Genomic DNA, 27,740 nt, shown 5'->3' with positions numbered 1-27,740 from the left:
CAGTTTATTTTAGCTTTAACAAATTCTGAAGCATATTTACAATAAAATTCTACTATTTCAGACTTTGGCAGTAAGAAGTGTGCCACAATTACTAATAATTCAATGACTGTGATTTCAAAATAAACTTACATGCAATTAATGATATTAAAATAATATGCATTCAAATCCTGAAATAGACATATCAAGGCAAGGGAAAGGGCTGGATGATTTAAGATCAGTAATTATAATGTTCTCTTGCCTCAGAATAGATTTAGTCAACCTTTCTTTATTAATCTCAAACTGCATTTTGAAACAGCAACTGGTCTAATTTCTAGTGTACAGTTAAGTTAAAGGTTTATTGTAAAAATTCTATTTTTACCTGTAACATTTTGGAGCTTCTGAAAATGCTTGTGCCCAGACATTTTCACTTCTAAAGACCTCTTCAATGATAACATGGAGCCTTGAGGCTGAAATGCTGGCTTAACCCATATTTATACCAAGCTAGCATCTTAGTAAAGGAGTTGGATTCTTCAGCAGAAATGGCTATCCTAAGGATTGATAAGGGGCTGACTGACTACTAAATTGTTCGTTAGTACTTATTAAGAAGAAGCACAACATGTCAGCAGCCAACACCTAATTGAACATTCTTGGCTAATTGTGACCAGCTGATTGGGAGTTAACAAATCATTGCAGAGAAAGGCTTTGGGTACACTTGTGGTGCAGAGATAGATCCCTGGGCTAGGAGGCCTAGGTTCAGGCCCCACCTGCTCCAGAAGTACATAACAATAATGTCAAAACAGGTGATGTAAATATTGAATTGGCTACATGTGTGTTTTTACTGATAGTCATTAAGAAAAGCACAAAAAAAAGTTTAAGGTGATTTTGGTAAGGGAGGGTCACTCAATTTTTTGTGATAACACTTCTGGGGGAAATAAAGAAAGAAAAAAAAAATTCACCTTCTCTGAAAAGCTGACTTAAAAGTGTTGGTGTTGCAGGAGTAAGGGAATGTGTTGCGTTCTTTTATGCTATGTAAGTATAACATTCATACGACAAGGACTGAGAAGACAACAATGTGAGTTCTTTATTTGAATATGGTATACATGTAATGTTAACTGAGATGCTGTGAGCATGTCTGATCTTGAGCAGAGTCATGGGACTGCAGTAGCACATTCTGTTGGCAGTTTAACAAGTGTTCTCTTAAAAGTACATGTACACCATGTCATGACATTCCCTTTATTTCTATTCTAAAGAGTTACCTCTAAAGAATCAAACTAATTACATGCAAGCAAGAGAAAACAGCATTCTGCATGTGTGTACCCTAATACAAAGCCTATGAGACAAAACATCCTTTCCACCTTGTCAAAACCATTCAAGATGCTATAAACCTCTAACAATTCACCCTCCACCTTCCTAAACTCTAAGGGAAACAAGACTAGCCTGTCTAATCTTTCATCCTAAGACAATCTGTTCTCAGCCCCAGTCCAGTTAAACTCCTCTGAATTGCCTCCAACACCTTTCCATCACCCTTTACATAAAGAGACCAACCTAGACCAAAATAGTATTTAAGATGTGGTCTCACCAGTGCCCTATACAATTGATACAAAACATCCTAACTTTTATGTGTGATTCTGCTTGCAATCAGGGATAGCATTCCAAGAGTCCTTTTCATCACTTACAGTATTAACTTTTTGTGACTATCACACTAGAACAATTAGATCACTCTTTACCTTTGAATTCTGCATTCACTATCTAAACGATACTCTGCTTTCATGTATTCTTCCTGCCAAAGTGAACATCTTTGTATTTTCCCACAATATGTACTTCATCTGTAAATTTTTTCACCAACTTAAATAATCCTATATCAGTGTATATTCTTGTTATATAAAAAAACTGAAAGGACTGCGATGCTGGAAATCAAAAACAAAAACAGAAGTTGCTGGAAAAGCCCAGCCGGTCTGGCAGCATCTTTGAAGAGAAATGAAGGTTAACGGTTCAGGTCCAGTGACCCTTTCTCAGAACTGCTAGTGGCTGGCGAAATGTTGGTTTTTATGCAGAAGAGAGGGAGGAGGTAAGAGGTAAATGATAGGTGGGGATAGATCCCAAAAAGAGAGGAGACAGTTGGACAGTCAAAGAAATAGATAACTATTGAGCTAGAAGAGTGAATAGCTGTTAATAGAGACTGTTAGTGGCTAACAATAAGTAATGTGTAATGGCATACTATGTGATAACAAGACCTGATGTGTGGGGTTGGTGTTTAGGGCATGGAAGAGTTCAGGCACTATAATTATTGAACTCGATATTGAATCCAGAGGGCTGCAGGGTCCCCAAGTGGAAAATGAGGTGCTGTTCTTCCAGCTTGTGCTGACCTTAAGTGGAACACTGTAGAAGTCTGAGATAAATGTTGGCCAGGGAACAGATCGGTGTGTTAATGTGGCAGGCAACAGGGTCTTTCTTGCGGGCAGAATTTAGATGTTCTGTGAAGTGGTCACCCATCCTATGCTTTGTTTCCCCAGTGCAGTGGAGACCGCATTGTGAACAGCGAATGCAGTAGACTAGATTGTATGAAGTGCAGGTAAAATGCTGCTTCACCTCGAAGTCATGTTTGGGTCCTTGGATACTGAGGAGGGAGGAAGTAAATAGGCAGGTGTTACACCTTCGACGCTTTGCAGGGGAATAGGCAGGTGTTACACCTTCGACGCTTTGCAGGGGAATAGGCAGGTGTTACACCTTCGACGCTTTGCAGGGGAATAGGCAGGTGTTACACCTTCGACGCTTTGCAGGGGAAGGTCATGTGGGGCTGTGGAGGGGTTGTTGGTAGTGAAGGAAGAGTGAACCAGTGTGTACCGTAGGGAATGGTTCCTGCGGAAGGCTGAAAAGGCAGGGGAGGAGATAGGTGTCTGGTGGTTTCGGCATCTTGTTGGAAGTGGTGGCTGATGACCTTCTGGATGTGGATGCTGGTGGGATGGTAGTTAAGGACAACGGGAAACCTGTCACTGTTGTGAGAGGGGATGAGGGCGCAAGTGCGGGAGATGGGTCAGGCCTGGTTGAGGGCCCTGTCAACAATGGTGCTGGAGAATCCTCAACTGAGAAAAAAGATGGACATTTCGGAGGCTCCCTTGTTGGCCTTGTCAGAACATATGATGGAGACAGAGGAACTGGGAGATTGGAATGCAGTGTTAACAGGAAGCTGGGTGTGAGGATGTATAGACCAGGTAGCTCTGGGAGTCAGTGGGTTTATATCCCCAGAAATGGAAACAGAAATGTCAAGGAAGATAAAGAGGAGTAAGAGATAGACAGGTGAAAGTGAGGGCAGTGCGGCAATTGGAAGATCAATGAACTTATCCAGTTCCTGACAAGACAGGAAAGCAGCACCAATGATATCATTAGTATATCAGAGAAAGATGTTGGCGGGGTCAGATAGGACTGTAACATGGAATGTTCCAGATACCCCATGAAGAGACAAGCCTAACTAGGGCCGATGTGAGTACTCATGACTGCCTCTCTTACCTTAAGAAAATTAGAGGAGTTAAGAGTTGTTGAGGGTGAGGATGAGCCCAGCCAAGTGGAGGAGGGTTGTGGTGGTTGGCGATGGTCCAGGAAGAAGTGGAGGCTCCTAAGACCATCCTGATGGGGGAGTGCATGTGGAAGGGGATTGCATGTCCATGGTAAAGAGGTGGTGTCTGGGGCCTGCAAAGTGGAAATTCTGAAACTGACGTAAAGTGCCAGAGGAATCACGTATGTATGTGGGCAAGGATTGGACCGGGGCAGAAGACTGAGTCAAGGCGGGAAGAGATGAGTTCTGTTGGGCAGGAGCATGCTGAAACAATGGGTCTGCCCGAGCAATCCTGTTTATAAATTTTCGGAAGGAGGTAGAAGGAGATAGCTGTGCGGGACTGGGGGATTATCAGCTTGGAGGCAGAGGCAGGGAGATCACTGAATGAAATGGGGTCAGTGATAGTAGTTGATACAATGGCTTGATGTACCATGGTAGGGTCATAGTCCAGGGGAAAGTAGGAGGAGGGATCTGAAAGTTGGTGCTCAGCCTCTGCAACGTAGATGTCAGTACGCCAGACTACAACAACACCACAAATATCAGCAAGCTTAATAACAAAGTCAGGGTTAGATATAAGCGCATGGGATGCAGGAAGATGGGTTGCATTGGATGTGGGAGGCACAGAGGTTGAGGCAACCAGTGTCATGTTGACAGTTCTCGATGAACAGTTTGAGTTCACCCAGTGATTTTCCTGCTTCTGCCTCCAAGCTGATAATTCCCCAGCCCCACACAGCTTGTTTCTACCTCCTTCTGAAAATTCACAAGCAGGATTGCTCGGGCAGACCATTTATTTCTGCCAGCTCCTGCCCAACAGAACTCATCTATTCCCTCCTAGAGTTGGTCTTTTCTCCCCGGTCCAGTCCCCGCTCACTTTACATTCGTGATTCCTCTGATGCTTTACACCGGTTATAGAATTTCCAGGCGCCAGCTGCCTCCTTTTTATCATGGATGTTCAACCCCTTTAAACATCCATTCCCCTCCAGGATGGTCTTAAGGTGCTTCATTTCTTCCTGGAGCAAAGACCTGAGCCATCCCCAACCACCACCTCCCTCCTCTGCTTGGCTAAGTTCGTCCTCATCCTCAACAACTTCCTTAACTCCTCACATTTTCTTCAGGTCAGAGGAGTTTCCATGGGAACCTACATGAGCTTCAGATATACCTGTATCTTCATAGGGTACATGGGACATTCCATGTCCCAGTCCTATTACACTCAACTCTTCTTCCAATATGTCGATGATATCATCAGTGCTGCTTTCTGTCTCATCTGGTATTGGAAAAGTTCATTGATTTCGCTTTCAATTTCCACCAGCTCTCATTTTCACCTGGTCTATCTCTGGCTCCTCCCTTCACTTCCTCGATATCTGTTTCCATTTCTGGGGTTAGACCATTCAATAATATCCACGATAAATCCATCAACTCCCACAGTATTCTGGTCCTTGCATCCTGCTTCCTGTAAAGACTCCATTCCATTTTCCTGGTTCTCTGTCTCCATTTATGTTCCAATAAGGCCAACATCAACAAGGGAGCTTCCGGAATGTCCACCTACTTCTTCAACCGAGGACTCCCCAGCACCGTTGTCAAAAGGACCCTCAACCAGGCCTGACCCATCTCCCACAGTTCTGCCCTCATCCCACCCTTCCCTCCCACAACAGTGACAGGGGTCCCCTTGTCCTTACCTACCATTCCATCAGCATCCACATCCAGAAGATCACCAGCCACCATTTCTGCCACCTCCAGCGAGATGCCAGCACCAGACACAAATTCCCCTCCCCTCCCTTGTCCATCTTCCGCAGGAACCGTTCCCTCCATGACAACCTGGTCCACTTTTTCTTCACTCTCAACAACACCCACAGCCCCGTGGCACCTTCTCCTGAAACCAGTGAAGGTGCAACACCTGCCCATTTACCTCCTCCCTCCCCAGTATCCATGGGCCCAAACATACCTTCCAGGTGGAGCAGTACTTTACCTGCACTTCCCAGAATCTAGACTACTGCATTCGCTGCTCACAATGTGGTCGATTGTACATCGAGGAAACAAAGCATCGGTTGGGTGACTGCTTCACGGAACATCTACGTTCTGCTTGCAAAAAAAAAACCGAGCTACCTGTTGCCTGCCACTTTAACACATCTCTCTATTTCCTGACCAACATCTCTCTCTCTGGCTTGCTGCTGTGTTTCAGCGAGGCTCAGAGCAAGCTGGAAGGACAACACCTCCTTTCCACTTGGGGACCTTGCAACCTGATGGACTCAATATTGAGTTCAATAATTTTATTACCTAAACTCTCTCATGTTCCATTCCATACCAGTCCTTGTTATCATAGTCTGTCATTACACACTACCTATTGTTATTACCTAACAATCCCCATTTACAGCTATTCACTCTCCTAGCCAGATTGTTATCCATTTCTTTGTCTGTCCAACTGTTCTTTTCTCTCTATGGGCTCTATCCACACCTATCGTTTACTCCTTACCTCGCCCTCCCGGCCCCCCGTACCAATGCTGCCTCCTGCATAGAGAATCCCTATGGTGCGGAAACAGGCCCTTCGGCCCAACAAGTCCACACCGAACCTCAGAGCATCCCACCCGCACCCATCCCCCTATAAATCACCTAATCTACGCCATGGGCAATTTAGCATGGCCAATCCACCTACCCTGCACATCTTTGGACTGTGGGAGGAAACCAGAGCACCCAGAAGAAACCCACACAGGTACGGGGAGAATGTACAAACTCCACTCAGACAGTCGCCCGAGTCTGGAATCAAACCCGGGACCCTGGTGCTGTGAGGCAGCAGTGCTAACCACTGAGCCACCAGGCCACCCAACATGTTCCTAGCAACCATCAGTTCTGAGGAAGAGTCACTGTACCTGGAACATTAACTCTGATTTCTCTTCAAAGATGCTACTGGACCTGCTGAGCTTTTCCAGCAACTTCAGTGTTTGTGTATATTCTCAATGTGTCCTCTTAACAACCTTTTTTTTTGGAACCTATCTTGTGTTAACTGCAAATTTAGCCACCATGATTTTGATCCCCCCCATTGGGCATTATTGATAATCAAATTGTAAAATGTCAATACGGACCCTAAGGAACTGCACGTGCCATGTTCTGCCAATTGGAAAAGGACCCATTTATTCATACATTCTCTTTCATGGCAGCCAGCTATAAGACCATAAGACATAGGAGTGGAAGTAAGGCTATTCGGCCCATCAAGTCCACTCCTCCATTTAATCATGGCCGATGGGCATTTCAACTCCACTCACCCGCACTCTCCCCGTAGCCCTTAATTCCTTGCGAGATCAAGAATTTATCAATCTATACCAATCATATATCCATGTTAGTATGTTACCCCCATACTGTGAGCTCCTACTTTGTCCAATAGCTTTATGTGGTACATTGTTAAATGGCAAGTTCAGTTGGTCAACATGTTGCACCTTCAAGGAATTCCAGTAAACTGGTTAAACCAGATTCCCCTCTCACTAACCTAAATTGGTGTGAGTCATGGGAACATAGTCACACAGCATTCGGTCCACCATGTCTGTGCTGGCGTGCTTGTCCAGGTGCTTCTTAAATGTTACAAGAGTACCTGCCTCCTCGGCAGTGTGTTCAATGTTTCTACCACCCTCTGGGTAGAAAACAATTTTCCTTAAATGTCCTCTGAACCATTTACTCTTTGTCCTGGATGGTGTTGAGCATCTTGAGTGTTGGAGCTGTACCCATCCAGGCAGGTGGGGAGTATGCCATCACACTCCTGGCTTGTGCCTTGGAGATAGTGCCCAGCATCAGGAGATGAGTTGCTTACTAGAGTATTCCTAGCCTTTGACTTGATCTTGCAGCCATTCAACTTAAACACTCAAGAAGGCACTGGATGATCATTTGGATAAAAATAATGTCCAAGGTTATGGGGATAAAATAGGACACTGGCAGTAAGTAATTATGCTCATTTATTGAGCAGGTGTGGGCACAATGTGACTCTGAAGAATACTGATTAATGTCAGAGGATCTGGGACACAAACAGGGAATCTATCCTGGGGCAGCCAGCATTTAGGCCAGCTTAAGTGTATATATATGTGTATATAATTCATCCTGTCTCCAGCAAGTTCCCCACCAAGTCACTCACCAGCCTGATCTGCAAATATATTGCCGTTCCTTCAGTGTCACTTGGTCAAAATCCTTGAACTCCCTCCCTAACGTCAATGTGGGCCATCATTAATACCATCAGCTATAGCAATTTAAGGAAACAATTCATGACCACCCAATTCACGGTAATTAAGATGTATAATAAATATTGGTATGGCCAGAAACACCTGCATCCCATGAATATGCTAAAAAAATTGATTGATGTGATATAATGTAATAACTGATGATCTACAGCTATTGCAATATAATATTGATGTTAGCTCCCATAACACAAATATAAGATGTGGCTCAAGTAATACTGAAGAACTCAATGAACTTTTGTTACAGCCCCTGGTATCTACATATCAATATTACAATCACAGGTATTTGTGTGTCTGGACTCCAGCAAAGAAGTACTGGAACCTGTTTCCCCCTAGTATGTCATGCTGCAAGAGGACAGAAATCATTAAGAGGAACACTAAGACTTTTATACAATCATGCCAAGATATCATGAGCATGCCCCTTAAAGATACATTGCATATGTGCTGTGTGACATGCCAGCAGACTTGCAATGGACAGTTTAATTTCCAAAATCCTATTGGTTTATTCTGGAAGTTTTAAATATTCAAAATCCCAATTATGACCTCAACCTGCCTCTAACTCAATTTTAATGAACTTGGAATGGAGTTGGGGACGACCAATCAGCTCCAGAAGGTAGGTTCATCATTTAAATATTTTAATGAGGCCATGTGCCTCAAATTTTTTTTCCTCCATTTTATCTTAACACTGTCCAGTCAGATTTTCCAGGCTTCAAGGAACTCAGCTGAGGAGAGGGGACGATACCTCTTTAGAGTGGAAGCAGCAGCTCCTTCTGTCAGCTCCCAAGTAAATTCACTTCACCCCAGCAACTAACATTCCCCGTCACCACAATATCTCCTCACCCCAATGACAATATGTCCCATTCCCACCACATGTTAAGGACAATGTACCTAGATATAAATTCTTAGTTACTCAGGTAGAAAAATAAAAAAAAATTTAAAAAGTTCAGTGTTTTCTTCTACCCAATTCTTGAGTAGAAGTGGCAATAAAACCTAAATCTAATCTGACAAAATCTAAAACATGTATGGATCACTCTTCTGACCCTTCCAGTCTCTCCATCTTTGATCTCTGCCTGACCTCCCAACACTCCCTACGCTATGGGAGCCTGGTGCTAATATCACTAGAATATTGATCCAGAGACCAAAGTACTGCCCTGGAGACCTGGGTTGGAATCCCACCACACCCCAGACAAAAGAATCTGGAATTAAGAGTCAAATGATGGCCATTATCTGTTGTTCATTGTTGGAAAAACCCATCTGGTTCACTAATAGTGTCCTTTAGGAAAGAAAACTGCCAACCGTATGGGCTATATGTGACTCCAGCCCATAGCAATGTGTTTAACTCTTAAACTGCCCTCTGGACAATTAGGGATGAGGAATAAATGCTGGCCTAGTCAGCGACACCCTCATTTGTGAATGAATAATAAAAAAAAGACCAAATGGCCTTTATCCAACCACTGTCTACAGCTCCCATCCACCCCAATTCCTCCTCTCCGCTGCTGGTTTTGCAGCCCTGCAGACCCATCAGACAAGCAGCCTCTCCAATTGTCATGCTGCAAACAAAAATGTAGAAGTAAAACAGCAAATCAGCTCCTGCCATTCTCTATGAAAACATTTAAGGGCAATCCATTATTTGGTAAAGTGAGTTATGAGGACGAGGTGGAGAGTGTAAAGGATATAGACAGGTTAAGTGAGTGGGCGAACAGTTGACGAAGTATACCGTGGCTAAATGTGAACTTGTCCGCTTTGGCAGGAAAGAGAATAACAGCATATTATTGAGGTGATTTCGATTTAGATTAGATTCCCTACAGTGTGGAAACAGGCCCTTTGGCCCAACAAGTCAACACTGCCACTTGAAGCATCCCTCCCAGACCCATCCCCCTATAACCCTATAACCCACACACCCCTGAACACTGTGGGCAATTTCGCATGGCCGATCCACCTAGCCCGCACATCTGTTTGGACTGTGGAAGGAAACCGGAGCACCCGAAGGAAACCCACGCAGACGCGGGGAGAATGTGCAAACTCCACACAGACAGTCACCTGATGCTGGAATCGAACCTGGGGCCCTGGTGCTGTGAGGCTGCAGTGCTAACCACAGCCACTGTGCCGCCCTACTAGGGAGAAGTTGTGGAACTCTTCAGTACAGAAGGATCTTGGTGTCCTGGTACATGAATAACAAAACATTAATTTTAGTAGAGCAAGTGATTAAGAACGTAAATGAAATGTTGATGTTAATCACAGGAGGAATAGAAGGTCATTGGAGGCTTTACTGTAACTGTACAGGGAAATAGTATGATCTCATCTGGAGCACTGGATATGGTTCTTGAAAAAGGATATAGTTGCATAAGAATCAGTTCAAGAAAGTTTCACATGACCTGATTCCTGGCATACAGGGGGTCATCTTATGAGGAAAGGTTGCTGTGCTTGGCCTGTACCATTGGCATTTAGAAGAACGATAGGTGATCTTATTGAAACATGTAAGTTCCTGAGGGGGGTCTCGAGAGGGAGGATGCCAGGGGCTATTTCCCTCATGAGAGAAAATATGAACAAATGAATTGGGAGCAGTGGTCAACAATTCAACCCCTTGAGCTTGCTTCCACAGTAAATAACTGAAAACTCAACCCCACCTATCCCATTAACTGTTTACCCCCTTACTTCTCAAGGATCTATTTACATCTGCTTTAAAAGTATTCAAAGATTTTGTTTCCACCAGCTTTTAGAGGAAGAGCTTCCAAAGATTCATGACTATTTGAGACTATCTCCTCAACTCTACCTTAAAGGAAGGACTCCTTATTTTTAAACAGTGACCCCCATACTTCTAGATTTTCCAACAAGAGGAAACATCTTGTTGAGACCCAGCTGGTTAAGTCTGCTCATGGTCTTATATGTTTCAATCAAGCCATCTCTCACTCTAAATTCCAGTGAATACAAGCCTAATCTTTCCAACCTTGTCTCATGAAACAATTGTCTATTCCAGGTCTTAGTCTGGTAGACTTACCCTAAACTGCTTCCAATACTTTCACATCCTTCCTTAAATAAGATGATCAGCATTGTACACAGTATTCCAGATATGATCTCACCAATGTTGTATGTAACCGGAGCTTAACATCTTTTTTTTAGTATTCAGTTTCCCTTGTAACAGAACAAAACATTCTATTCATATGCCTGTCTGGTAACTAGGACCCACCCTAATTCCCTGCAACTCAGACCCCTGCAATCTCTCACCTGCTCCTAAATCCTAGCTTCTATGTTCCCATTCTGTGATGTGGTAAAGGTGGTGGACAATTAACCAATGAACCAGAGGAGGAGGCGCCACAAATAACCCCATCCTCGAGGTTTGGAGGGTCCATCTTCAGTGCAAAAAGCTAAAGCATTTGCGTGCACCTTCAGCCAGAAATGCTGATTTGATAATCCATCTTTCTCTCCCTCCTCCTGAGGCCATGGAGTCATAGGATTCTACAGCACAGAAAATGGCTCTTTGTTCCATCAAGTCTGTGCCAGTCAAAAGTAAGCACCTAAGTATTCTAATTCCATTTTCAAGCTCTTGGCCACTAGCCTTGTAAGTACTTCTTCAATGTTATGTGGATTTTGGCTAGTATTACCTTTGCCTAGGTACCTTACATAGTATTACCAGAGAGTTCCCGATTCCCACCACCGTATGGGTGAAAAGGTTGTTTTCACATCTCCTGCCCTTCACCTTGAATCTATGCCCTCAGTCATTGATCTTGCCCTCAAAGGGAAAGGCTTCTTCCTGTCTACTCTATCTATGGTGCTTACAATTTTATACATCTTCAGCATCACAGATGTCAGTCTTCAGCCAATTCAGTTCACCCGCGTGATAAGAAGAAATAGCTGAAGGCACTGGATACTGCAAAGACTGTCAGGCCTAATGATATTCCAGCATAGGACTGAAGACCTGTGCTCCAGACCCAGCTGTGCCTCTAGCCGAGCTGATCCAATACAGCTGCAACACTCAATCTAGTTAGCATAGCCTTGCTCCCTCATTAGAAAGAGATGACTGGTAGTGATTTAACCTTGGGGCCACCACACCTCAGGAGAGGGGAGAAGTTGAGTCCTTCATGGTAACCTCAGCCAGTGTGGGGATTGAACCCATACTGTTGGCGTCTCCCTGCTTTGCAAACTAGCTGTCTAGACCAACTAAGCTAAACCAACCCCCAGTTGCAGCACTGAATTTACGTGATAATGTATAAAATTGGCCAGGTACATCCAGAATCAGACACACCTGACTGCAGGTGGGGGAGGGGGATGCATGGAGTGGGGGGGTGTTGGATGTAAGGCAGTGCAGTGGAGCTGCTTCAACAGAATCGAAGTGTGGAATCAGGAAATTCCCTGAATATATCTCCGTCACAAACTGATTCTTGGCCTTGGAAAACAGTGACAGTGCCATTCCTCTGTGGAAACCAGACAGAGACAAGGCCATGGCCCTGTGAGTGGTCCAGCTGTTTTGGCTGGGGTGGAGGAGGGGGGGAAGAAATGTGGAAAGAAGGTAGTGTTAGGGGCTTCATTAGGAAGGCGTAAAGACAGGGATTTCTGCAACCATAAATGTCATTCCAGGATGACATGTTGCCTCCTGGGTGTCAGGAACAAGGAGGTCATGGAATGGTTACAGGGCATACTGAAGAGGGAGGGTAAACAGCCGGGACTCGTAGTCTATGTTGGGATCAAGGACTGAGAAAGAAGATACATGGGGTCACCATGATCCCATCCAAACTGCTCACCATCCTGACTTGGCAATATATTGTCATTCCTTCAGTGTCATTGGGTTAAAATTCCCTCCATCCCTCCAGAAGGGCATTCTAGGTGTCTCTTATCCAATGGACTGCAGTGGTTCAAGAAGCCAGCTCATCAGCACTTTCTCCAGTGCAATCAGGAATTGGTAATAAATGCTGGACCAGCCAGCAACGCTAACATTGCTGGAATGAATGAAAGAAAGGACTCATGTTGGACAAAGGCAATAAATATAATTTAGCACAAAAATCCAAAGAAAATCTTGCATATGTGCAATGCTTTTATCAGTGAACCAATATCTCAAAGTGCTTCACTGCCAGTTATTGGTTTTGAGGTGAGGTCCCTGTAATGCAAGAAACGCAGCAATCTTCCGCACGCAGCAATCTTCCACAAACAGCAGTAGACAATGACTAGACTATTACTTTTGTGATGTTGGTTGAGGGATAAACATTGCCCAAAAATAACTGCCTTGCATAGAAATAGTACCGTGGAATCTTAACATGTCATTCAAAAGGCAATAAGTCTGACAGTGCAGCATTCCACCAGTTTTGCATAGCAGTGTTTGCCCAGAGTTTTGTGCCCTAGGCCTAGAGTAAGATTTGAACACTGAAATTTGAAATAGTAGCGAATATTGAACAGCAGAACACAGAAACAGGCCCATCAGCCAACCATGATGCCATTCTAAATGAATCCCATCTGCATGCACATTGTCTGTATTTCGCCATTCTCTGTCTGTGCTTACGTCTGTCCAAATGCCTCTTAAACTTTGCTATTATATCTGTTTCTACCGCCTCCCCTGGTATTTGACATTTCCACCCCTGGTAAAAAAAAGGCACTGACTATCCACCCTATCCATACCGCTCATAATTTTATATTCTTCTAATATATCATCTCATAATCCTCCGATGCTCTAGCGAAAGCAATGCCAGTTTATCCAAACCTCTCCTCATATCTAATACATTCAAATCCAAGCAGTATCATGGTCAACCTCTTTGAATTCTCACCAAAATTCCCACATCTTTCTTACAGTGTGGCAACCAGAACTGGACACAATAATTGAAATGTGGCCTAACTAAAGTTTTTTTTTTTTTTTTTTTACAGCTGCAGCATAACTTGCCAACTTTAATACTTAGTGCCTGACTGATGAAGGCAAGTATGCCATATGCCTTCTTTACCACCTGATCTACATGTGTTGCCACTTTCAAGAGCTATGGACTTGCACTCCAAGACTCCCCTCTATATCGATGCTCCTAGGGGTCCTGCCATTTACTGTATACTTTCCTCTCGCATTTGACCACGCAAAATGCATTACTTCACACTTGTATGGATTAAACTCCATCTGCCATTTCTCCGCCCACATATTCAATTGATCTATATCCTACTGTATCCTTAGACAACCTTCCTCATTATCCATAATTCCAACAATTTTCATGTCATCTATTAACTTACTAATTAGCATGCCTATATTTTTATCCAAACAATTTACATATATTACAAACAACAGTAATTGCAACACTGATCCTTGTGGAACATTACTGATCACAGATGTCCAGTGGACAATGGGCTGAGGAGTGGCAGATGAGGTCAATTTTGATGAATGTGAGGTATTGCATTTTGGTGAAACGAACAAGAGGCAGGAATGATACAGTTAATAGTAAAGCCCTGGATAGTGTGGTTGAACAGAGAGAGCTAGGGATTCAGGTACATAGTTCTTTGAAAGTTGCATCACAGAAAGACAGGGTAGTTCAGAAGGCATTTAGCACAGTTGCCTTCGTTGCTCAGATCACTGAGTACAGGAGTTGGGACGTCGTGTTAAGGTTGTACAGGATGTTGGTGAAGGCACTTTTGGAGTACAGCATCCAGCTCTGGTCACCCTGCTATAGGAAGGATATTATTAAATTGAAGAGAATTCAGTATATATTTACCAGCATATTGTGGGGGCTGGAAGAATTGAGATATAAGAAGAGGATGCATAGGCTGAGGCTTCTTTCACTGGAGCATAGGGGGCTGAGGAGTGAACCTTATAGAGGCTTATAAAATCATGAGGAGCTAGGATAAAGTGATTAACAAAGGTCCTTAGTGTGGGGGAGTTCTAAACTAAGGGGGCATATTTTTAACGTGAGACTAGGAAGATTTAAAAGGGAACTGAGGGGCAACGTTTCCACACAGATTATGGTTTGTCTGTGGAACAAAGTGCCAGAAGAAGAAGTAGATGGAGATACAGTTATAACATTTAAAAGGCATTAAGATTGATACTCAAATAGGAAAGGTTCAAAGGGACATTGGCCAAACACAGGCAAGTGGGACTAGTTTTGTTTGGAAAACTTGGTCAGCATGGATTAGTTGGACCAAAGGGCCTGTTTCTACGCTCTATATCCCTATGACTATCTATGATCTTGTCAAATTATTTTAGTAAAGTCCATATAGACAACATTCACTGCCTTATCATCAACAGTCATCCTTGTCACATCCTCAAAAGACTCAAAACAAATTTGTGTGACAAGATCTCCCCTGCATAAAGCCATGTTGACTGTCCCCAATAAGACCATTCTTTTGCAAATGCGAGTACATCCTGTCCCTAAGATCTTTCTCCAATAATTTCCCTTCCACTGATGTAAGGTTCTCTGGCCTATAATTTCCTGGATAATCCATGTTGCCCTTCTTAAACAAAGGAATAACACTGGCTCTTCTCCACTCCTGAGACTTCAGTGATGACTAAAGCAGATGCATAGACCTCTGGCAAGACCCCAGCAAACTCCTCCCTTGGCATCCTTTATCATGCTGGATAGAGACTATTCATCCGTGGGGAGTTGTCTACCTTAATGCTTTTCAAGATACCCAACAGCACCTTCTCCTTCATATCAACGTGTCCCTGTATATCAATATACCCCCTCCCCTACCTTACCATCCTTCATGTCATTCTTTTGGTTACCAGTGCAAAGTACTCATTTAGGATCTCACCCACTTTTCCAGACTCCTTGCATAAATTCTGTCCTTGGTCCTTAAGTGGTCGCTCTCTTTCCCTAGCTATCCTCTTCTTTCTAATATAAGTATAAAATGCCTTGGGATTCTCCTGGACTCTATTTACCAAGGACATTTCAAGATCCTTTTTAGCCCTCTTAATTCCTTGTTTAAGTTCTTTTCCACTTTCTTTATATTCTTCAAGGGCATTGTCTGAATTCAGTTTAATAAACCTTACATATGCTTCCTTTTCTGTTTTGATTGAACTTTCATGATCCCTTGTCATGCAGTGTTCCCAAACCTGGCCATCCTTAGCTTTCATCTTCACATGAACAAGCTGGAGCTGGACTCTTACCTACTGATCTTCAAAAGATTCCCACATGTCAAATGTGGGTTTAGCATCAAACAGCCATCTGAGGTCTAATTTCTCCATTTGCTGCCTCATATTGTTGTAATTAGCCTTCTCCCAATTAAACACTTTCATCCAAGGACCAGTCTTACCTTTTCATAACTGTCTTAAAACTTATAGGATTATGATGACTATTCCCAAAATGCTCCCCCATTGAGACTTCGATCGCATGGCCGGGGGCATTCCCCAATGCAAGGTCTAATGTGGCCCCTTCCCTTGTTGAACTAACAACATATCGTTTCAGGAAACCCTCCTGGATAGCTCAGCGGTCAGTGCTGTTCCCTCACATCACCAGGGACCTGGGTTCAGTTCCAGCTCCAGGCAAGTGTCTGTGTGGAGCTTGCACATTCTTCCCATCTCTGCGTGGATTTCTGCTGGGTATTCCAGTTTCCTCGCAGAGTCCAAAGATGTGCAGGTTAAGTGGATTGGTCATGGTAAACGTGGGGATAAAGTAGGGGTGTTTGTGGATGCTCTTTGGGGGGTTGGTGCAGACTTGATGGGCCATATGGTTTCTTTCTACATTCCAGGGATTCTATGATGCACCTAGCACATTCTACCCCACCTAAGCCCCTGGCTCTAAGGGACTCCAAACCAATACTGGGGAGGTTAAATCACCCACTTTAACAATCCTGTTGTTTTTACATTTTTCCATGATCTGCTTGCATTTCTGTTCCTCTGTCTCCCGCTGGCCTATAGTGGGGAGCCTGTAGTGTAACAATGTGGCTAACTGAGCTATGCTAAAACAGGGAGTTAGCTATGATAGAGGGAACAATGCTGTTGTGCAGTCAGTAGTCCTCAATACATAGAAACAAAACTCAAAGTTGGTCTGAGCAGCTCCGCAGTGCCCAATGATCTCAAGTGAATAAGACTGACTTGGGACTCTGTACTCATTGCCTTAGATGTGAATAATAATGTCCTTCAGAAGGAATTGGAATCAAAATCAATGAGTTGTCAGATTTTACATAATCCACCTGAACAAAGGACCTTCACACTCACAGCACCAACAAGAGAATGTGAACAAAGTCTGCCTGACCATCTTGCTTGCCCACTGTCTGTGGGGAGATGGTGATACAAAGATAATATCTGTAAGCTAGTGGCTATGTCCTGGAATCATGGGTTCAAATCTTAATTTATTAATGAATCTGGAATGGAAATCTAATCATTAATAGTGATCAGGAAATTATGATCAATTATAAATAAAAATGAAGCGCTGGAGAAACTCTGCAATTCTAGCAGTATCTATGAAGGGAGAAGCAAAGTAAATGTTTTAAATCTGATATGACTCCCCTTCAGATTTAACTATCATTGATTGTTCTAAAAACCTCTCTGCTTCACTTATGTCCTCTTAGGGAAGGGTGCCTTCATCCTTACTGAGCTTGACCTGTAGGCCAGACCACAACAAAGTGACATTGCCCTCTGAATAGGCCAGGCAAGTATCTCAGTCCAGGGCCTTGGCAGTGAAACTCAGATCCTGTGAAAGAGAAAAGAAAGGGAGATGCGGTTTACTTTGGAATCCGGAAATTACTGATTTGCCCTTTACTTAGGCAGGACAGTTGTTAACTTTGATAAATATTACTTTATTTTGCATTTTATAAATATAGTATCATGAAATAGCCTGTTGATGATTTCAAATTTCTACGACAAAATGAGTGGGTTTGAGTGATGTTTGCAGAATTGCTTAGTAATATTGTTCTGTTGAAAATGCATGATCTAAACATTTACCTGCCAACTTTAAACTAGTGAACAAAATTTTGCTTTGTAAAGTACACTTCTGGATTGGGCAGAGGGAGGTTCCCCTGAAAGATTTTCTCATTATTTGCTGATAGACTCTGAACCTAAGCTCTTTTGTACTGGCTTCATTCTTTGAGAAATTGCTCATTTGCTCTGATCTCAGAATGCAAAGTGAGACTCGCAGTCTCTCGATCCTCTGCCAAATCATGACAGATCAAACTATCTGACACTGCAGCAAGTGCTTGAAAATGTGAAAATTACCTGGGAGAAAATATCCTTTCTCACTTCAAAGTCCTAGATTTCAGAGCTGTCAGAAGCAGACATGTGCACTTGTGATGGAATAAGATAGAAGAGAGAGATAAATGAAAAAGAGTCTTACTGAAAAGTTGTGCAGCTTGTTGTTTAAACTGATGTGACTGGATATGTTCCATTGAGTCTGCTGCCAATAAGTTTCTTCATAAATAGCTTGAAATCAGAGTTAAGCTTTCTGACAGTGAGTTTAAACAGAAGAAGTGAAAGTATGACAAAAAGAAAATGCAATTCTCCACACAGGAAGTCATAAAGAACAGAACAATCCAGTGTTGTAAATTGCTAAACTCAAATGGATCATCAAACTGTGACACTGTTGGCAGTTACTTTCACACATTCACAGATTAAACAACTGAAACAACTTCCATTCAGAATTAAGCTACAGGACACTGGATGCTGATGGTTTTAGTGTTCCCCTTGTACACTCACCATGCTATCCTTTCCAGTCTTGTTTCTCTAGCTGTGGGGACTCTGTCAGCTTTCTCACTGACATTTTCCCTGTCTTCACTTGACAGCAAGGGAGGCCAAAGCAATTGTTCACCCTGGTCTATTTCCTGAGCTGTTTGTCTGTAAGTCCTGCAATATTTACATAATTCCTTATTCTTTGAAAAAATAAAATCTTAGAATACAGCACATGAAATATTTGAGACCGTGCTGTTGACTTTACTGAAAACACATATATAGATGTAGGTGCCAAAGGCTGACTGGCATTTATTACACGGCCTTAGCTGCCCTTGTGAAAGTAGTCGTGAGCTGCCTTCTTGAATGGCATCAGAAGTCACACAACACCAGGTTATAGTCCAAAAGGTTTATTTGAAATCATTAGCTTTCTGAGAACTGCTCTTTCATCAGGTAAAGTCACTCTTTCTGACAAAGAAGCAATGCTTTGAAAACTTGTGATTTCAAATAGACCTGTTAGACCATAACCTGGTGTTGTGTGGCTTCTGGCCCCAGTCCAACACTGGCATCTCCACTTCTTGAACTGTTGCAGTCCCCATGCTGAAGGTTGACCCACAATACTGTTATGGAGGGAATTTCAGGATTTTGACCCAATGACTGTGATATACTTGTAAACCAGGGTAGTGAGTGGCTTAAGTGGAACTTGCAGGTGGTGGTGTTCCCATGTATTTTCTGCCCTTGTCTTCCTAGATAGTAGAGACTTAAAGTTTTGGAAGGTGCTGTCCATGGATGCTTATTGAATTTCCACAGTACATCTTTTAGATATTACACACTGCTGCTACTGAGTGTTGGTAGTGGAGGGAGTGGATGCTTATGGATGTGGTGCCAATCAAGCTGGGCTTTGTCTTGGATGGTATTAAGCTTCCTGAGAATTGTTGGAGCTGCATTGAGCCAGACAAATGGACAGTATTGCATCATATTCCTGACTTGAAGCTTATAGATGTTAGCAGACTTTGTGGAGTCAGGCTGTGAGTTACTTTCTGCAGGATTCCTTACCTCTGATCTGTTCTTGCAGCTACAGTACTTGTACGGAATAAAAGCAAAATATTATAGGTCCTGGAAATCTGTGACAAGCACAGAAAATGCTGGAGAAACTCAGCAATTCTGGCAGCATCTGTAGACAGAAATAGAGTTAGTGTTTGAGTCTGGTATGACTTCTTTAGAACTACATCATACCAAACTCAAAATGTTAATTCTGTTTCTCTCTTAACAGGGGCTGCCAGACCTGCATTTATATGGCTAGCCCAATTCAGTTTCCAGTCAATGGTATTCCCAGGATGTTGATAGTGGTGGATTCGGTCATGCTAATATCAAGGAGCCATGTTAGACCTTCACTTCCTGGAGATAGTCATTGTTTGGTATTTATTTGGCATAAAGGTCTACCCAAACTTTGATATTGTTGTCTTGCTGCATTTGGCACCTGAGGAGTCGAGAATGGCGCTGAACATCATGCACCTTCCTTAATATTTGGATCATTAATAGTGAGAGGATGAAGGTAAGAAATTAATAGCCACTATGGAATTGACATTGTTTACGTTAGAAGCCGCCATGAATTCACCTCGTGCATTATAACATTCTGAACAGTGGCTTGTTTTCTGGCCCGTCTCACAGAGGGAGGTTGGACTCTGTCTTGTTTGTTCGGTGCCACCTCCTCCATAAGTTTACCAGTTGTGTGCACAATGTGTGGATCTGCACTTCTGCCAGGACGAATACCTAGCACCATGCTGCTTTTCTTTCCAGCCTTTCCAGATCTGGATGGAGAGGCCTCAGACAACTTTGGACAAAACATTTATGATCAGACGTTACTGAAGAAACTGGTTCTAAAATGTTTCTCAATACTGAAGCTCATGAATCACTTAATGAAAGAAAATTGTCAAGGAAGTCCATTTCCATTGGCATAGTAAGTGCCTTTCTAACTTGTGTGAATCCATTTTATTAAAGAACACAACATTTAAATATAACCCTGTGAATCGTAGTATTTTCTGAGGATAATATCCAGCACGTGACACTTGCAATGATTTAAAACCCAGTTATTTAAAGTGACGAGAACTTTCATCAGGTAAGGCTTGACAGATCAGTGCTGCTTGTTTTTCAACATTCAGATCAGAACTGACATCCACATCTTTTTGGAAGTTGAGAGGAAGGGTCATTTTGTCCTCAGAGGGTGGTATGGGTTCATTAAAAAAATCTGCCCAGGTTGAGCTTTCGAACAATCAAACGTCACATGTCACTCAGTATAATTTTGATGGTATTAAATTGGTCTGAATTTGAAAAGTGGATAATTTGAAGGACCTTCAGCCGAACATTAATACCGTGTAACAGGACATTACCTGCTCCAGGTTACTCCTTCATAGCTGAACCCGCTCTGTACTAGGGAAAGCATCTACTTCAAATTACATGTTGGGCTTGTTATAGTGGCAGCTGGGAAAATCTCACTGAGGGCTGTTTTGGAATCAGTGAAACCACTTTATTCTCAGAAATGGCTGAAAAGGTTCATTGTTCAAGGGCTGGAGCCCCAGGGATAGTTATCTGGGCTGGACGAACAGACCAGTACAGCTGCAGTTGGATCAGATCAGTCATTAGTGTCAGTGATGGCAGGGTGGGCCCATTCTTTATAAGTTAGATGGAGTCTGAGCACAGCTCAAAGATTACAGTGACCTCACATCAGACCCACACACTCAGAATCATAAATAATGTTCCTATAAAAGTTACTATCCAATTGTGATAAGTTTAGCAGAGGAAAACAGCCTCTGGGGTAAAATGGTGAAATTATGAAGCCAGATTGAATAGACCCAGTTTTAATTCCTTTAAGAAGCGATCTAATTGAACTATTCAGTATGATTATTGCAGTTAACAGTTTGGATTAAGAAAAAGTATTTTATTTGCTGAGGAGTATCCAGGACAAGGCAATGCTGTTTCACAATTAAGAGTGAGAGCATTTGTGGGTGACAGCATAATGAATTTGTCCAGCACAAGAATAACTATCTGGAACCCTCTCCTCAGACTGCAAGGTCAATGGAAAATTTCAAATCAGAGATTGTTGACTTCTGTAATGGAGGGATATTTATTGGTTAAAAAATCCAACATACATATCGGTTAAAATCTCTCAGGAATCCCCAGTGGAGGGTTCATAGAACATAGAACAATACAGCGCAGAACAGGCCCTTCGGCCCTCGATGTTGCGCCAACCTGTGAGCTAATCTAAGCCCCTCCCCCTACACTATCCCATCATCATCCATCTGCTCATTCAAGGACTGTTTAAATGCCCCTAATGTGGCTGAGTTAACTACATTGGCAGGCAGGGAGTTCCACACCCTCACCACTCTCTGAGCAAAGAACCTGCCTCTGACATCTGTCTTAAATCTATCACCCCTCAATTTGTAGCTATGCCCCCTCGTACAAGCTGACGCCATCATCCTCAGAAAAAGACTCTCACTGTCCACCCTATCTAATCCTCTGATCATCTTGTATGTTTCTATTAAATACCCTCTTAGCCTCCTTCTCTCCAATGAGAATGGGCCCAAGACTCTCAGCCTTTTTTTCATAGGGCCTGCGCTCCAGACCAGACAACATCCTGGTAAATCTCCTCTGCACCTTTTCCAATGCTTCCACATCCTTCCTGTAATGGGGCGACCAGAACTGCATGCAATATTCCAAATGAGGCCGCACTAGTGTTTTGTACAGTTGCAGCATGACATCACGGCGCTGGAACTCAATCCGTCTACCAATAAAACCTAACACACCGTAAGCCGCCTTAACAGCACTATCAACCTGGGTGGCAACTTCCAGGGATCTATGTACATGGACACCAAGATCCCTCTGCATATCCACACTACCAAGAATCTTTCCTTTGTCCCAGTTTTCTGCCTTCCTATTATTCTTCCCAATGTGAATCACCTCACATTTATCTGCATTGAGCTTCATTTGCCACATTTCAGCTGAATTCTGCAGTTTATCTAAGTCTTCCTGCAACATTCTTCCACACTGTCCACCACTCCACTGACTTTAGTGTCATCTGCAAACTTACTAACCCATCCACCTATGCCTGTGTCCAACTCATTTATAAAAATGACAAACAGCAGTGGCCCCACAACGGATCCTTGAGGCACACCTCCAGTAACCGGACTCCAGGCTGAATATTTTCCATCAACCACCACTCGTTGCCTTCTTATAGAAAGCCAGTTTCTAATCCAAACTGCTAAATCTCCCTCAATCCCATGCCTCTGCATTTTCTCCAACAGCCTACCATGTGGAACCTTATCAAAGGCTTTACTGAAGTCCATGTACACCACGTCAACTGCCCTACCTTCATTCACATGCTTGGTCACCTTCTCAAAAAACTCAATGAGGTTTGTGAGACACGACCTGCCCTTGATGAATCCATGCTGACTATCTCCAATCAAATTGTTGCTTGCTAAATGATTATAAATCCTATCTCTTATAATCCTTTCCAAAACTTTTCCTACAACAGACGTAAGGCTCACTGGTCTATAATTACCTGGGCCATCCCTACTGCCCTTCTTGAACAAGGGCACAACATTTGCAATCCTCCAGTCCTCTGGTACTAAACCTGTAGACAATGAAGACTCAAAGATCAAGACCAAAGGCTCCGCCACCACCTCCCTAGCTTCCCAGAGAATCCTCGGAAAAATCCCATCCAGCCCAGGGGATTTTTCTACCTTCACACCTTCTAGAATTGATAACACCTCCTCCTTACTAACCTTAATCCTTTCAATTCTAGTAGCCCGTAACTCGGTCGTCTCGTCTACAATATTCTCCTGTTCCTCAGTGAAAACAGATGAGAAATAATCATTTAGCACATCTTCACAGGGTCCACACACAACTTTCCACTTCTGCTTTGACTGGCCCTATTCCTACCCCAGTCATCCTCTTATTCCTCACATACCTATAGAAAGCTTTAGGGTTCTCCTTTATTCTACCTGCTAATGATTGCTCATGTCCCCTCCTTGCTCTTTTTAAGTCTTTCTTCAAATCCTTCCTAGCTAATCTGTAACTCTCCTTTGCCTCATCTGAACCATCTCGTCTCACCGTCACATAAGCCTCCCTCTCCCCCTTAACAAGTGATACAATTTCTGTAGTAAACCACGGTTCCCTTACCTTATTACTTCCTCCCTGCCTAACAGGGACATACCTTTCAAGGACACACAATATCTGTTCCTTAAACCAGCTCCACATTTCGATTATCCCCATTCCCTGCATTTTGCTACCCCATTCTATGCCTCCTAAGTCTTGCCTAATCGCATTATAATTGCCCTTCCCCCATCTATAACTCTTGCCCTGTGGCATGTTCCTATCCCTTTCCATGGCTAAGCTAAACGTTAGTGAATTATGGTCACTCTCTCCAAAGTGCTCACCCACCACTAAGTCAAACACCTGGCCTGGTCCGTTACCAAGTACCAGATCCAGTGTGGCCTCCCCTCTTGTCGGCCCTTCGACATACTGAGTCAGGAAACCCTCCTGCACACATTGGACAAAAATTGATATTTATGGGGGCATTCTCCCACTTTTCATTGAGGACCTAGGGTAGAGGGTATTGCATGCAGCAGCCTTGTATGATCGCAGATTGTGGTGGTTCACGGAATCCCAGGCCAACTGTTTATTTTGTAGTACTGTGGAGCCTGTGGACTGTGTATAAATTGGCTGTGGGTGACTGCACCACTTTTTGAGAGATTTTTTATTATACTTTTGGTCGCACTTCAGCCCTACACTCCTGTTCTTTGGGCATCTGGGTGCGGAGGGGTATGGGCAGATTGGAGGATCTCCTCCTGGGTCTGTTTGCTGGACCTGGCCAGGCTGACTATAAACAAGTTCAGGCAGCTGTGGAGGTAGTCATTTCTGCTGTCTGTCTGCCTCTCTTCTGTGATCCCATTATTGCTGGGTATCCTTGGAATGGGAACAATGAGGTGTCCTTCAATCCACGTGATGCCTTCAGAGAGAGGTGGAACCATGAGGGATACAATGCTTTATTTGCCCTTCCAATTTCATTTTGATTTCGCCTCTACCCTGTCTCTCTACCTTTCCCTCACCTTTGATGGATTGCATTGCCCTTAATGGGCTTTGCATGTGAATTAATCACTTGGAAACATGGGTGATTTATAGGTTAACAGATGAAAACATACATGTGTGGTGTGGTGATGGGAGAAAGAATATTCAGTAGTTTGTAAGTGCTCATGAAATGAAAACAAAAAAACAGCTATGATCCAATAGGGGATATGTGGTGTAGTGATGATATCACAGGCCAGCAATCCATGAGCCTTGAGATAATTGTAGAATCCCTACAGTGTCGGCCATTCAACCCATTGATCCCACACTGATTCTCTGAAGGGTACCCCTCCCAGACTTACTCCCCTGCCCAATCCCTGTAACCCTGCACCCATAGCTAACCTGCACGACTATGGACGCTATGGGGAAATACAGCATGAACAATCCCCCCTACATATCTTTAGTCTGTGAGAGGAAACTGGAGCACCCTGAGGACCTACACAGGCATGGGGAGGATGTGCAAACTCCACACATACAATTGCCCAAGCCAGGAATTGAACCTGCTAACCACTGAGCCACCATGCTACTCTTTAACATTCTGGGAGCGTGGGTTCAAATCCCACCAAGCCAGGTAGTTGAAACTTAAATTTAAGAAAAATCTGGAATTTAAAAAGCTGGTCTAATGATTAATAAATGCTGTTTCGGGAAGGAAATTGGCCATCCTTACCCAATCTGACTTACATGTGATTTCAGACTCAATGCCTACATCCCATGAAAAAATAATTTTAAAATCAGCTCTAAGCTAGAAAGGGCTCTTGTGTCAGAGTGGTAGTGTCCCTATATCTAAGCCAGAATGTCCAGGTTCAAATCTTTTCTGCTCCATAAGTAATAACATTTCTGAAGAGCTTGATGAGACAGATAGAAAGGATCAGGTATAGTCTAAATGAATGAAAGTGTGCTTCAAAAGGCTCGAATTCATACAACACCAGGTTATTGCCCAACACACTTATTTGAAATCACAAGCCTTCCAATAACTGCTCCTTTATCGAGGGACTTCACTTAAGTGCTCCAAAAGCTTGCAATTTCAAATAAATCTGTTGGGCTAGAAACTGGTGTCATGTGACTTCCGACTTTGTCCACTCCAGTCCAAAATCGGCACCTCCATATCAAAAGGCTGAATGGCCTCCTCTTAATCTTATGTTTGTCTGTAGCTGAATGTAACTGAAGGGTTCAATACAATGGGAGCTGTTGAAATGTAAACATTGTGTAATCAGGACATGAGTGAGTAATGATTCTGCCGCACTGATGCAAGAAGTTACTTTGAAACTGTTTCTACAAGCATTGGTTAAATTGAAATATCCAAGCCATTAGTTTTCTGCAGAGGGCAGGTCTCTCTCACTAAATTGAGTTTTTTTGAAGAAGTAATGAAGAGGATTAATAGAATGGTAGGCTTGATCTATATGGACTTCTATTAAGGTATTCGACAAGGTTCCACATGGTAGACTGGTTAGAAAGGTTAGATAGCATGGAACACAGGGAGAACTAGCCATTTGGATACAGAACAAAAATATAGTTGATGGAATAGCTCAACAGGTCTGGCAGCATCTGTGAAGGAAAACCAGAGTTAATGTTTTGGGTCCAGTGACCCTTCCTCACCTGAAACAACCTGGACCCGAAACTTTAATCAGAGGTAACAGGAACTCCAGATGCTAGAGAATCCAAGATAACAAAGTGTGAAGCTGGATGAACACAGCAGGCCAAGCAGCATCTCAGGAGCACAAAAGCTGACGTTTTGGGCCTAGACCCTTCATCAGAGGGGGGATGTGGAGAGGGTTCTGAAATAAATAGGAAGAGAGGGGGAGGTGGACCGAAGATGGATAGAGGAGAAGATAGCTGGAAAGGAGAGTATAGGTGGGGAGGTGGGGAGGGGGGAAGGGATAAGTCAGTCTGGGGAGGACGGACAGATCAAGGAGGTGGGATGAGGTTAGTAGGTGGTAAATGGCCGCACCTCCATTTCCCACCTACTAACCTCATCCTGTCTCCTTGACCTGTCCATCCTCCCCGGACTGACCTATCCCCTCCCCACCTCCCCACCTATACTCTCCTCTCCACCTATCTTCTTTTCTCTCCATCTTCGGTCCACCTCCCCCTCTCTCCCTATTTATTACAGAACCCTCTCCCCACTCCCCTCTCTGATAAAGGGTCTAGGCCCAAAACATCAGCTTTTGTGCTCCTGAGATGCTGCTTGGCCTGCTGTGTTCATTCAGCTTCACACTTTGTTATCCCAAAACTTTAATGCTGTTTTTCCTTCACAGATGCTGCCAGACCTGCTGAGCTTTTCCAGCAACTTTGTTTTTGTTCCTGATTTACAGCATCCGCAATTCTTTCAGTTTTCATTTGGATGCAGAACTGGCTTGAAGATAGAAGACAGAGGGGTGTTGGTGGACAGTTGCTTTTCACGCTGATAGCCAGTGACTAGCGATAGAACATAGAACATAGAAAAGTACAGCACAGTACAGGCCCTTTGGCCCATGATGTTGTGCCATGGAATAATCCTAATCCAAAAATAAAATAACCTAACCTACATTCCCCTCAATTCACTGCTGTCCATGTGCATGTCCAGCAGTCGCTTAAATGTCACGAATGACTCCGCTTCCACGACTACCACTGGTAAACTATTCCATGCGCTCACAACTCTCTGGGTGAAGAACCTCCCTCTGATGTCTCCTCTATACATTCCTCCTAACACCTTAAAACTATGACCCCTTGTGGCAGTCAATCCTGCCCTGGGAAAAAGTCTCGGGCTATCGACTCTATCCATGCCTCTCATTACCTTGTACACCTCGACCAGGTCACCTCTCTTCCTCCTTCTCTCCAGAGAGAAAAGTTCGAGCTCAGTCAACCTCTCCTCGTAAGACAAGCCCTCCAGTCCAGGCAGCATCCTGGTAAACCTCCTTTGCACCCTCTCCAAAGCCTCCACATCTTTCCTATAATAGGGCGACCAGAACTGGATACAATATTCCAAGTGTGGTCTCACCAGGGTTTTGTAGAGCTGCAGCATAACATTAAACTCTTAAACTCAACCCCCCTGTTAATGAAAGCCAAAACACCATATGCTTTCTTAACAACCTTATCCACTTGGGTGGCAACTTTGAGGGAGCTATGCACTTGAACACCAAGATCCCGCTGTTCCTCCACACTGCTGAGAATCCCGCCTTTAATCCTATATACAGCATTTAAGTTCGACCTTCCAAAATGCATCACCTCGCATTTATCCAGATTGAACTCCATCTGCCATTTCTCAGCCCAACTCTGCATACTGTCAATGTCTCGCTGAAGCCTGCAATAGCCCTCGATACTATCAATGGCACCT

Source organism: Stegostoma tigrinum, chromosome 33 (genome assembly GCF_030684315.1).
Source record: "Stegostoma tigrinum isolate sSteTig4 chromosome 33, sSteTig4.hap1, whole genome shotgun sequence".
NCBI classification, from domain to species: domain Eukaryota; kingdom Metazoa; phylum Chordata; class Chondrichthyes; order Orectolobiformes; family Stegostomatidae; genus Stegostoma; species Stegostoma tigrinum.
The sequence above is the reverse complement of the archived record's forward strand: the minus strand, read 5'-3'. Positions refer to the sequence as shown.